The 14,381-nt window shown below is 45.7% G+C and overlaps 1 long non-coding RNA gene across 1 annotated transcript; it reads right to left on the reverse strand.

Annotated features, from left to right (window-relative positions):
• Positions 1-538: 538 nt before the first annotated feature.
• Positions 539-3,313, reverse strand: LOC135915729 (uncharacterized). The gene is made up of 3 exons (XR_011509885.1): positions 3,172-3,313; positions 2,270-2,302; positions 539-597 (listed from the first exon to the last, which is right to left on the reverse strand). It is a non-coding gene; the product is annotated as an uncharacterized lncRNA (long non-coding RNA).
• Positions 3,314-14,381: the final 11,068 nt, after the last annotated feature.

Raw genomic sequence — 14,381 nt, forward strand, 5'->3', positions numbered from 1 at the left:
ACAGTCTTTAGTGCACAGCTCTTAGCACGGAACTAAGTTCCATTTTCGGGACATGGACGGTTCTTTTTTTGCTGAGATATATCAAAATGATGACTTTCGACCAGGCACATGCTATTTCTTGCACTTGGTGGCATGCGTAGCTTTGTTGCCTAAATGATAACTTAAATTTTTGTAGATTTATGTTCGGTAAACATTACACGCCTCTCACCTCGAACCTTCAGTTTGTTTGCGATTCTTCGATGTCCTCGGGCTGCAGGCAGTAAAGCGTAGTGTGTTAGGTTGTACAAAAAAAAAAGCCTTCTTGCAACCACTCCAAAGAGTTTCTTATTGGTAGAAAATTGAAACCATTGCTCACATACCGTTTTGCTGGTGGCACCTCTACTGTTTCCACAGTTGTTTGTTCTGTGGCATCTCGGCAAAATCAGCCACTATTACACCACAGCAGGCAGTGAAGCATAGCGTGTTATGTTGTACAAGAAGAATGATGTCATGCAAGAATTATTAAGCGTTGCTGATTGCTGGAACTTTATACTCTTTGCTCACTTTAGCGTTGATGGTATCTGCGCTGGCTCCTCTCCTATGTCTTCACTGTAATCTCTGCAAAAGAACTCACTATTACAACACAGCTGATTAAACATCATTGCGTCGTTAAGAGGAAGCTTTAGCTCGGGCCCAACTCCGACGCGGCCTATTCAAATACATGTAAAACGCAAAAACGTTTTTATGAGATAACCCTTGGACCGATTTTGATGAAATTTGTTGCATTTGAAAGAGAAAGTTAAATTCTAGTGACTGTTGGAAACGTAATTTCGATTTAGGGCTTGAATTTTCCTAAATCGATTTTCAAATATTTGACCGTATGAAAAAAATAGAAGCACGAAGTTTACAAATTCATAGCTCTGCATCAAGAACTGATATCGCGGTTCTGTAAACGGCATCCATTAGAACATTTAAAGCGGACAAATTCAATATGTCATTTTACATCTTATGTGAATTTGTTACGTTGTTTACAATGGTTTTGCAAAAGTTGCATTTCCCTATGATTAATTTTTTTTTTATATTGATATGTAACATATCAATTTTGTCCGCTTTAGATATACTATTAGATGCAATTCACAGACTTGTATTATCATTTTTAGTGGTTGAGTTACAGAGTTGTAAACTTCATAGTTTCGTCTTTTGAAAATTTTCGATTTTCGCCAATTTTTAACAAAAAATTGACGACCTAACACAAAAATTCGAAACCAACAGTCACTAGATTTTAAGTTTGTCTTTTAAATGCAACAAACCTCGTCAAATTTGCTGCAGTGGTTGCCGAGAAAAACGAATTCTCCTTCTACATTTATTTAGATAGGAGCACTCGAGCTAAAGCTTCCTCTTAAGCATAACCTCTGAAAAACCAGGTGCATTTCTCAGTACTTCTGCGAATTCAGACAGCTAATAAACATAGAAATTACATCTCATGCAGTAATCTGCACATACATGATTGTGTTAACAGTGTGTTAAATTTAAAGTTTTCTTTACGCAGAACTGCAGTTCTCCGTGTCTGCTTCCATGGCGTCCGAGGAAGCCCCTGGTTGGCTGCCATCTTACTTCTGCTCGGCTGCGATGACAGTGGAAAAGCAACCTTTTACATATGACATTGCTACATGCAGATGCCATTACCAGTGGTCAGCTGCCTGCCAGTCATTCATGCCTACTCACCTCACATTGTGCCCATGCTGTAGTATAAGCGCTGTGTATTTCTGTTCACCTCTTAAGAAAACAACATTCTCAATGTTTTCTGTTGTACTGCTCTTTCAGTTGCTCTAAACGGTGTTTTATTTTTACTACTTTTTGACTTGTACTTTGTTATAATTACTTGCCATTTTTGCGTTTGTTTCGTTTCTCAATCTTCATATTATTGTTATTTTTATGCCCTTTTCCAGTCAACTTTATATTCGTTTTATGTATTTGCCTTGTACTGCGTCTATTGCACTGTTGCTCTGATTTATTATTTCTGTACAGTATCTATACTGATATGTCCCTCGCGCCCATGGTCTTCGGGGCCTGTGAGGTATCATAAAGAACAAAAATAGTATGAGATGTACCAGCATACAAGCTATGTTTTGAAATGTTGTGCATTAACACTTTTTGCCCTGATAAGTACAATTTTGTAAGGTTGTCAAGGTTCCAGTTACGGTTAGGTTTACGTTACGGTCACCCATTTCATCGCAGAAACTACATAATTTACGCCTATCTTAAATGTAGGCTGCAATTTATACGTTACCTTGATCGAGAGACCTCCATGCTGCACAGTACCCTGAAAGAAGTTCACCGTCGCAAACCTGATTATTGTGGCATGATCCAGCTGATTAAATTTATAGGTCTTGCACATATTAATTCCACGACATGCAGGTGTTCAAGGGCTACCGTATTTTTTGGACAATAAAAAGTTTCTTTCTGCAAGGTTTCGTCCGAGCGTGTTGCACAATGACGAGACTTATATAGCATAAAACCATGCACGATAACGAAAGCAATATAGGCGGGTTTCTATTCTGAGCACTCTATGCTGCAGCAGTAGTGCCTGGGAGGTCAACACCTTGTAAAAGTTATTGAGACATCGACGACGGTGACTCAGCAATGCTGCCGGCTGAAGTAGCTCTGGCTAGTATAGCTGCGACAGAGAAAGATGCCTTCGATGGCTTCAACAGAAGTCGAATAAGCGTTCGTTTTGCACACTTTGAGGAGTGTTGGCTGAACTTTCTTTGCTGCTATAATTAGCAGCTCCTAAAAATTTTTACTGAAATTTAGTGAACTTAAGTATAGCATTTTGAGATTAGCGTACAAGCGTGCATACCTAATCATATTTCATCATGCCGACCAAATTAAAATACAGTCTCACTCCGGAGTCACTTGGAGATTAATTTTTCCTTTGAAAATTGCTAAGAGTTCTACTTCAGACTATACAGAGGTGCAACCTATAGTAATGAGTATATGGAAATAATGTTTTGTTTGTGATAACTAAGTTAATTTTAGGCTACAGAAATTTTTTTATTGTCCATTGCCTGCCAGCGCAAACAGCATTTGAATGTATGCTGAGCATGCATGTCTCCTGTGAAACTTTCCTTTGCCTGTGCGTTTGCAGGCATGAAAATAAACTGTTTCATTGCGTCAACAAAATAAACTTACACCACAGGTTCTGATGCCACCTCCGTTGATTCCAGCATGGCCTCGAAGTGGGGCCATTTGATGGTGGGGACATCAACCGCTCCTGCACCACTACGCTGCTTATCGCGCACCTCCTGTTGCTTCCTCTCGAAAATGTCTCTCAAGTTTTTAAATTGTTTCTCTGCAAGGGTTCCTGCAAAATAAATAAGCAATTATACGTTGACAGCAACATGAGATCACACGAAATGAAGTATGCTATAACGAAGCCTCTTCTCTCCTTTTCTTCTTGGTGTGTTAGCCGCAATATTTATGTTTTTCACAACGCTTACGTAAATCACAAAAAAACGTTCAAATGTGTCTAGCTGTGCAGATTCGCAAATGTTTTTATAACAGCGTGCGAAACGCCAGTGCAAAACCGCACGTTGCCACACTGTTTCCTACACTCATGAACACACCCGCGAGGCTACATCGTTCAAGCTAAGTTCCTTAAAGACGTGCAAGTAACAGCGGATATAAACATAAAGCTGGCAGGAAGGGCGTGCGTACCCAAAATAATTAGGAAGCGATCATACAGTCAAGCATTGGGCCGCGATTTTGTAGCGTTGCTTGTCCCGATTAATAAAACTGCGACCGGGGAACAACGTCGATCTGACCACACACGGACGTTTCATAAGCGGGAATACATTAGCATTGAAAAATGCACCGCAATGCGCCTCTTCCATATTTCACATATAGTTACAAATCCGAAACCACATTGCACTTTCGCTTGAGGTACTTAAGGGAGATTCCGAACATGTTTCCGATCTCGGTCCATGCGACGTCCTTCTTGTTACGGTCTTTAAGTGATGGGTGCAGCTTGTTGTACACGTACGGTACGTTACGGTTACGGGTGCTGTACGGGTACGGGTACGGGCCTCTATAAGCAACTCCGGCGAATACGCAGCAGCTTCCATGGTGGCGTGGACTTCGTATTTGCCGCGACGCGGGAGGAAGCCCGATGTAGACACATGAAACATCACTTCCGGTGCGCCGCTGATTGGTTTATCAGTTTTGCGACCACGGTCGCACGACTGGAAAATTACGCAGAATGGTCGCTTTTCGAGAAAAGCGACCGTTTGCGACCAACTTGGTCGCGCGACCTCTGTCAGTCGCCGGTGTGAATTAGCAGAGTGACGGTCGCGGACGTGTCGTCTGGTCGAGTGGCTGGAATATGCCGCGTTTCGTCGCCAGGGCGGCGTGCAACGCACTCTTTTCGTAGTGTTCCTGTATATGCTCCCGCAGGGAGCAGAGTTGCGCATAGGTCCACCGTCGTGATCCAGCTCTGCAGCGAAGCACTCCTCGTGCGCGCAGGAGCCAAATGCCGCGCGGTGTTCCGCCTTTTTCTCTAGTGGTCGCGAGCTACAAGAACCAATTGTTCGCAGGCGCTTAGCAAAGGGCACTTCTTAATACAGGCTACGCTCGAACGAGTCATTCGTGCAGTCGGAGGGGGTGGGCGTCCAACCAACCGAAACTTTGTATGTACCTATGTAAACACGCATATGCAAACACACACATGAACGTACAAATAGCGGGTAGGACTGCCTTCGATTCCCCAAAATAATATACTCCTGTGGCTCGAACAGCTCCAAAGTTCGCTCGCAAACGCGCAGTACGTTGCCACAAAAGGCGGTGCAATGATTTTCAGCATGCACATGAAGTTGTCTTATCACTGTCAGAAAGCAAGAAATGTTTTAAAGAGTGTTTAAAACTTCACACACGTAAGGTGGACCCTTAGCTCATTTTGGCTGCCGAAACCAGCCGATTAATGACCGTCGCCAAGAGAGCTATTGTGCCTGCAGTTATGTCAGTGACCGTTAACAGAGAGTCATTTATCACTAACCATCGTTCACAACAGCTGCACGTTTTCGATACATGCGGTGCAGACACAGATTTAGGCGCATTTCAAATGTTCACATGCGCACATTTTAAGCAAAGCTTACTTTTACGATTCATTCATACCGCAGACTAATCAGCTATATAGTAGCAGCAAATCTGCAAGTAGAAAAAGATGCAAGATGCAAGAGCTTCTAGATCAAATTTTTCCCATACAAGGGAATGCATGAACGGCTGCTGGCAGCAGGCCAAGTGTGCTGGTTCTTGGAACCTTGGGGGCAGAATTCAAAGAAACTGGAAAGGCAACAAGCTATTAAGAGTAACAACAGGTTATTTTTATTGCACTAATCACATCAAGATGGCAAACTTGCAGAGTAATTATTCACACAGTGCAGACTGTAATCTGACAACACATTTTTCTTGATCTCTTACCACTCGGAGAAAAGCCAGTAGTTGAAGACACTGTATTAAATCAATGAAATCACTGAAGCAGGTTTTGGCCAAAAAGCCAGGTTACAAAGCTTTGTCACCTATCGCATCAGAGGCAAGGAAATTTTACGTCATTGAACAGTGCATTCACTCCACTTCCACCCACAGGAAACAGCATTCACCAACGCACAACGTAGATTTCTAGCGTGTTTAAATGAACGACAAGTTTTTGTTCCACTGGCTGATACATGATGCTCACAAGCTAGCACACATACAATTGCGGCTTAGCTTCTATGGCAGCAATTAGTTAACAAAATAAATAAGCCTGTGCACTTCAAGACAATAAATTGACTAGAATCAATTTTACTGTTCTCAAAACTTCACACGGAGAAGGAATATATTACAATTATCACAGCTCTAGAGCTAAATATGCATGTGCCAACTTAGCACCCGTTTTATCCTTGTTCCCTTGTGTGCTTTCTGCAAAGATGTCCTAGCTCTTCAGAAATTGCGGTTGACGAGAGAGGTACATATTATTCATTTCAATTTTAAACTCTGGAGGGTGCATTCAAAGTCAAGAAGCCCAGACTTGGTTGCAACAACACTCTCACTATAATATCAATGTGTCTCCAGCTAGTTTGTTTGGCTGAAGCATTTACTCCTATGGCTGACTTCTGTGCGGTTTGTGCAGTGTGGTGCGCTGCACCCCGTCATACTGGAATACAAGTGCCGGTACGATGTGTTTCGTATCACTTCACCAAGGTCCTTGACTTCACATCGTTGAATACCGTACCTGAAATCCGCAGCTGCTCCTCTCAACGCAAGATCGACGGTCCGCTGATTGCAATGGCGATGGCACTGACGGAAACGACGAGTTCGCATGAGTCGGCGATGCGCCCGTAAAGTTGGCTTCGCGGCGGCGCGTATCATTTGACGTCATTTTTTGCGCTCGGCCAATAGCGGTGCGAGCGGCGCCGGAAAAGGTATGCGCAACTCTGCTCCCTGCGGGAGCATATACAGGAATACTATCGTTTCGACGCGCCGCCTATCCAGCGCTGGCTCCCAGCTCTCCTCTCTTCTTTACATTTCTCGCGAAATCACGCCCCGATGCGCGCAAAGGGGCTGCTCGGACGCGCGCGTTCCGCAGCAATACTAAACAATCGCGATGTCTCATTGCATTACCGTTGCCGAAGTCGTGTTGAAAGTTCATAATGAACTTCGGAAATTTGGCCGTCAGGTCGAATGGGCCGCTTTTACCGGTTTTTATTAAAATAAGCATGGCTTATAATGTTTGCCAACTGAACTGTTCTCATCAACCGCAGGTACCGGCCGCCGCTCAGTTCTTGCGTGTTTTTAAATGAAGGTCACCTTTATCGCTGTCTTCGACTTGCTTTTCTCAGCTTGGGCTTCCTGGGGTTCTCAGACGGACTTGCGAGCTAGACGTCTGGCGATACGCAAAAAATGTACGCATTCTCACTGCACTGCAAGAACGCACTGGAGACACGTACGAAACACCGACCCATTTGCGATCCATTTGGAGTTTATGAGCACAAACACATTCTTGCTTGAAGAATCGTCGTGCTTTATTGAACAAAATTCGGGCGACCGCGCATAACTACGACAGCGCGCCGGCGAGGAGGCAGAATGTCATTTCTGACTCCGCCTGAGGTGCCTTTCTTAATTGACTTACCACGGTAAGTGAGACATCACGGAACCAAAGTTATGCGATAGCCGGCGCACGGTGCAGAACAGTACGCGCGTATAACCGGCCTACGTGCGACCATGGAACAGTCGTTTGATGTGTTCGCAGGCGTACGTTCTATGGAGCCTTGCTCACTCTTGCAGCGCATCCGCTAACCTTCACTTCCCTGCGCTTCTCGCGTGCACAGATATGATACGCCTGCGGTAGGGAGGATTCGTTCCTTAAGTTAAAGCAGCCGCTTCTTTCCCATCTTCCAGGATGAAGCGTCGGCTGGCAGGCGCACGGTGAGGGCAGCAACATGCACATATTCTGCGTAACGCTCTATCAGCACGTGTATTGAGGTGCACCTATGCAGGTGCGCATGAACCTCGAACGCGCTCTGCTTAAAAGACCTCGTGCTGCCGCGAGTACTGCGAGGAACAAGCAACAGTTAAGCAAGGTGTGTTTTAATATGCACAAAAGGAAGTTGTTACTGAACACAAACTATGAATTCATAACGTGCGTTCTACGTGCCGCAAATGCACCATGCACCATATGCGCTGTCAAAAGCAGGAATCACTGACCTGCAAGGCGTTCATTGTACAGATTCTGAAACGCATCGGTTTCGGCCTGCGATGGCACGTTAGCATGATTCCGCCAAAGGGGGCAAAAGTTCTCGCGGGTATTCCTTCGTCCGTTGCAATTGCCGTGGCGAGGTACGTACAGTCGCCGACAAAAGTGGTATACTCCACGCAGTCCACGCAGCGGGATCATGTCTGCCGATAATAAAGGGCACCCATTGGCTGTCTGGATCCCAAATGCCGCCTGTAGATGGCGTTGCGATGCAGTATGCCTTAAAGTCCCTCAATCATTCAAAAGTACCGCCAGGCTTTGATCGAGCCGACAACGCCTGCGATAGCCTGATCGGTGACATGTGACCTTGCTCCGCCCCTTTGCCGCCATGAAAGTTCCTGCGCGCCGGGCGAAGTGCGCGCGTTTCGCCTGTTGTGCTATGCACATCGCTGCGATAATTTCGTTCCGGGAGGTCCGAAATGCCTTGTTGCTGTGCGGTTGGGTGCCGAAACCGGGCGAAGGATGGCAACAAGTTATTTTGCATCGCGCGTGGCAACCAGAACGTAACCAGACGAAAAGTATGGTTGCACAGAATTGCACGGACGGACTTTGAACCGTCGGTAACAGCACGACTATGCGAGGCAAGTAACGTACAACGATACAAAGGTGCGATAGAAAGTATACACGTGCGTGTGTCGAGCGGTGATAGTATTTCACTCACGTGCATGAATGTTGAGGGCCGAAGTTTGTGGAGATTATTTATTTTAGTTCGCTGTGAGCCCGCTGAATAGATCGGTATGACCTATAGATGCGAAGGACCGAAATGCCTTGTTGCTGTGCGGATGGGTGCCGAGATCAGACGGAGGACGACAAGAAGTTATTTTGCATCCTGCGCAGCAAACAAAACCTAACCAGAAGGTAATTCTGGTTGCATAGAAATGGACGGAAAGACTGAACCGTCGGTAACTGCACGACTATGCGAGGAAAGTAACGTAGAGCGATACGAAGGTGCAAGAGAAAGTATGCACCTGTGTGTGCAGAGCTGCAGTATTATTTCATTCGCGCGCATGAATGTTGATGGCCGAAGTTTGTGGAGATTACTGATTTTAGTGCAATTACGAGCCCGTTGACTTAGCAAGTGCAATATGACCTAGCATGCAAGTAAGTAGTGGGGCAGAAACGCACTAACTCGCTGACAAATATCCGCATTGCGTTACGTGCGATAAAAAATAAAATTCAGCAGCGAATTCTACTTTTACACTTTCCTGTGTTTGTGCGCGCGTTGTTAACTGCGCTTTACAACATGTCCAAAAAGTAATTTCCAATATCCTAATCGTATTCTGTGTATTGCGTATGTGAATAAATATACTGCTAAGTGCCTGCATTATTCTGTTTTTAAAAACGAATACTGCATAGCCACAGCTACTGGCCGTCAAATAATAAAGCGTAATACAATATATCAAAGTACATTACATACAGCTGCGAGCTCGTTCCAAGTTTCCCTTACATTCGAAGATGTTTCAGTAATCGACAATGCCATTTTACTGATGAAAAACACACAACTGCAAATGAACATAAGAAAAACGCCACAAGCGATACACGGATTGCCAGCAAAACACAGTGCAGTAATAGCTGGGCCAATCCGCGTGCGTTTCGTATAAGGGCCTTCTAATTCTTAGGGGGGTTTAGAGGGGCACGGAGGCGAAAAGAGATAAACACAACAATGCGCGTCATGATTCGAGTTTACGCGGCGACGTCGTACGCTTCACGAGAACAGTCAACCGCATTGACACACGCGCACACACTACGCTTGATAATGGTGTGCCGCGAGATCAGATCGCGCTGGCAGCCCGAACACGATCGAGGAGACACTCTGACACGATCCATACCGCCTCTTCATCATGTCACGACAGTTGCACTGGCTCGTAGCATTGAACCACAGGACACGTTCAGTCGTCTTGTAATCGCTATACGACAGACACACTCAGCGGCAAGAAGACTGTTGGCGCACTCGTTTCCACACACACACACGGATGTTGTTCAGTTGCCGTGAGGGCTGCGCGCTTTGAGAATCGCACGTTTGAGCGATGTTATGTCGAAAGATTTTCGGTCCAAGCGACTGTCAGCCTTCATTTTTACACGACTTCTTCGTTCAGTGCAACCGCTATGTATACGCAGCACACTTACATGCAAAAGATTTCACAGAGCATACGGGATTAAGCGCAAGCAATCACCAAGGCTCGCGCGGTGATTGAGCGCAAATGAACGAAATGTAAACACGCGGAATCGAGGCGATCCAGCCCTCATTACGCTCTCTTGAGCTATTTTTTTGGAGCGCTCATTTGAAATTAAAGGACTAAATTTAGCAGTTCGGGTCCTTCTTTCGTTTTTCGCCACAGCCAGGCACCAGTAGGTTTTATTTCCGCGCGTATGCAAATATTTTTTCACCTCCCGAATGCCGCGGCACCGCGGTTTAGCGTGGGCGCCGTCTGCTACAGGAACTTCCTAGGTGGCGCGCGCGGCAGATGTCGCTACCTTGAAAATTATAGAGGGACCTTGGTATGCCTTAAAACCCCTTCATAATTTGAAAGTAGCGACACTCTCCTCCTCACGGCGCTTTCCTCCTCGATTCTCCTCGCCCGCCGGCTGCGCACGGCGCGCTTTTCCTCTTGGGCTCCCGCGGACGCGCCGCAGGATTCTATGGAGGCGTGTTATTTTGGGCCAGTTGCGCGCCCCAGAGGGGTTGAAAATTTTGAGAAATGCTAATAACAGCATCGATAATGGTGGAGGCAACGCTTATGAGGAGGTTGGTTTTTTCTTAAAGCCGCATGAATGGGGTATACCGATGTAAAGGGAGCTTTGAGCCGAGATCGATACTCCAGACAATTTTTCTGCCACATGATCAGATGCTTTACTTCGTGCGTTTGATCTAGTATTGCTTGTGGCACATCCCTTTGTGTGTGGCTTATTAAGCGAAAGCCTTACACCTCTGTTTCAAGGTCCCGTTGTGAGCTACAGAAAATATCACGTGACCGAAGGAAGGCGGGAAGCGAACGAAAGCATGTGCAGCCGCGTATAAGAGATGATTAATGATTAGCAAAGTAATGATTGATTACTGATTGGATTAAGATGAATTCGGGTGTATTAAGGAGCATTAAGGTGGATTAAAGTCTATGAAGGTGCATTAGGGTGAATGAAGGTGCATAAAGAAGGACTAGGTTGGATTAAGGTCGATGAAGGTGCATTAAGGACGATTATAGTTGATTAGGGTGATTAAAGTGCATGAAGAAGGATAAGAGTGGGTTAAGAAGGATTAAAGTGCAATAAAGAGGATTATGGTGGGCTAGGGTGAATCAAAGTGAATGAAGGAGGATTAGGGTGGATTAAGGTGAATTAAGGACGAATATAGTGGATTAGGGTGGAAGAAAGTGAATGAGGAAGCATTAGGCTTGATTAAGGAGGATTAAAGTGCATTAAGGAGCGTTAGAGTAGATCAAGGTCGATGAAGGTGGATTAGGGTGTATTAAGGAGGACTTTCGTGGATTATGGAAGGAGAATTAAGGTCGATGAATGTGGATTCGGTGGATTAATGTGCATTAGGAGGATTATGGTAGACTAATCGGTCTTAATACTTAATGAACACTAATTCACCTTAGTCTACCCTAATCCACCTTAATGCTCTTCATCCACCTTAATCCAGCTTAATACTCCCATTGTACCTTAAAGGGCCCCTGAAACGGTTCGGACAAATTTTGTAGATGCGTAGGGTACAGCTTGAGTAGAACATTCGCACCACAATTTAAGTGAAGCGTTACGTATTAATGGAGCTACAAGCGATTAGAAGTTACCCTCCTCCCCAGCCATGCTTTTCCTCCTCAACTCGTTCGCCGAGCGAGCGGGGCTAAGCTCCGCCTTTACTGGTCCTGCGTCATGATGTGACGTCACATCGTCCACTTCCGGTTGTTTTGGATCCCGCCCCCGCCCGCGCGAAACCTCTCCGCTAGCCGCTTGGCTGTCGACCCCAAGCGAGAGCTATCGAAGCAGCGTGCGTTGCGAGCATTCTGCCGTAGCGCCGAACGTGTCTGGTATTCCGTTAACCACAGGCAAGCTGGTCATTTCGGCAAATGACGGCAGGCATAAACTCAAGCTGATGAAGGAACTTTGGCGTAGACGTACGTGAGCGGCCTTATCGGTCTGCACGGTCCAGACACTTGTTAGCGCAGCGCTTAACCAGCCAACCAAAGCGCTAATATTGCTCTAACCAAGTGTAAAACATTTTAAACATTTATAAAAACAACGTGTTGATGATTACACTCACGCGAAAAATACGCACCAGCAGCAAAGAAGAATACGCTTCGTTGCTGCTACTGTGTATTGTTGAGCTCTATGCCACCAGGTGGCTGCACCGTGCAGACCATTCACATTTGCCCTTCTGCTCATCTCGGCTCATCCCGTTACGGCACAGTCAAGCGGCCAGACCCTGTCCCCTTGCGCTTACGTTTGCCATAATACGGTACTCGCGAAACGCTATTGCGTTAGTAATCTTCCGGTGTAAAGTGACGGCCACAAACGCGCAAATCCTGGCGCCGATCGGATAGCGGCAGTCCGATGCGCAGCAGCCACTTCGCTTGTACGCTGCCTTGCAGAGGGACACGATGTCGCAGCTTGACATATTACCAGTCGCTACGTTTGCAGTCCACAAGGCAACAAAGTCGAATCATAGTGCTCGCGAAAAGACTGAGACCAACTCTGACCGCGGAGCTCTCGTCAAAATGGAGTACGTTGTAACACAAGCAGACGACACTTGCTGTGTGCCGGAAGTGCTTAAGTGTACTGAAAAATTGTTCTTGTGCATTCTCTTTATGTTACTTTCTTTTTATAAAAACAAATTAACTAACATTCCAAATATTACGAAGATCATTTGTTTACCATAAAGTTGGAAAAATTATCGATCACGCGCCCTGGTCATCCAATCGGATAGCTCGCCCCACTGACGTCATATGGGTGATTTCGGTCATATGGGTTGGGGCGGCTTAAAATTCCGCCGAGCAGCGCGCTGCGATCCGCAGCGATGTGCATTTTTAAAACCTTATAATAAATTACACGCTTTACGCAGAGCACTTAGATGTGTCAATTAATGATCAGAAGGACCTACTCTGACGACTCAGTACGTTTGTAGAAAATCGTCAAAAGCGTTTCAGAGTCCCTTTAATACAACCTAATCAACCTAAATCGCCCCTAATGCACCTTAGCCTACCCTATACGGTCTTAATCCTCATTTATAAACACTAATCCGCCTTAGTCTGCCTTCATCCACCTTAATCCTTATTCATGCACCTTAATCCAACTTAATCCTGCTTAATAGTCCTAATCTACCTTAATACACCTCTATCATACCTAATCCAGCTTAATGGTCCCTAATACACCTTAATCTACCCTAATACATCCTAATCGGCCTTAATCCTCCTTTAACACCCCTAATTCACCTTAATCCACACTAATCGACCTTAATCTACCTTAATCCTTCCTGATCCTTGTTCATGCACCCTAATCCACCATACTCGGTCTTAATACCCTTTCATCAACCCTTCACCTTAATCCACCATAATCCGTCTTAATCCTTCTCCACCCACCTTAATCTTTATTCAGGCATCTTAATCCTTCTTAATACACTCTAATCCACCTTAATCTTCTTACACTCTAATCAACCTTAATCCACGTTATGTCAATCACTAATGATTCAATAATTAACTTGGGTAATCATTACTTGTTTTGGGTCAACTCTGGCCTTCCTTGGGTCACAACGCGACCTTGAAACAGAGGTCTAAAGGCTTTCGCCTTAAAACTTAAAAAAAAGCTCAATGTTGACTAGTTAACGCACATCACCTGCAATACCACGGGTATACTTGCCACTAATTTTTTTCAGGACGCAAACCAGAATCTATAATGCTGCACTTCTGACTGAATAACAACCGACGTGTGAGGTGATGGAGCCGCCCCAGAATATTAAGTATACTGAGGACAACCGCAACAAAAACGATGGTGAGCAGGCCGAAGAATGAAAAAAAAATGCAGCATAACGGGATGCTTTGCTACGAGCTATAAGAAAGACTCCTCAGCTCGCAAACAACGCTGTTCGTTGTCAGAACAAAGTTGCTTCGGCCAATGTCATGCAGCCACGGCTTCCTACGCAAGCCGTTACGCTTTTGTTGTGGTATCATAAAAACGGCATAACCATCTTCAGGCTTCTTGCTGCAGTTATATGCTGTTTGATCCGCACCGATGGCACCGGCTGTTGGAACCTCAGTGCTGACACCCGTTGTTGCAACCGGACCGTTGGCGCCCGTTGTTGCAAATGGGTCGCAAGCCCCAAGGGTAGCATTGGCCTGGCGGCCTGGGGCACACTGGAAGCATCCGAAGGTCCCAGCAAAGCATGAGGCGACTGCTAACAGAACAACTTGTTTATTCTAGCATCGCAAAGAGCGGGCGGTCAGGTCGACCGAAGTAGAGAGACGGGAGAACCGTTACTCAACAGAAGAAATCGGAGCCTCTCTCCTGGCGTCCGGGGGCAGCTGCTCTTATACTCTTGGCGTCGCGGGCAAGAAGGAAGGTCACGAGATGACACCACGTGACAGCGGCGACGGACGGATTGAGAGACACGTTGGGACAAGGAGGT

This window comes from Dermacentor albipictus, unplaced genomic scaffold, assembly GCF_038994185.2.
Source record: "Dermacentor albipictus isolate Rhodes 1998 colony unplaced genomic scaffold, USDA_Dalb.pri_finalv2 scaffold_22, whole genome shotgun sequence".
In the NCBI taxonomy this organism is placed as follows: domain Eukaryota; kingdom Metazoa; phylum Arthropoda; class Arachnida; order Ixodida; family Ixodidae; genus Dermacentor; species Dermacentor albipictus.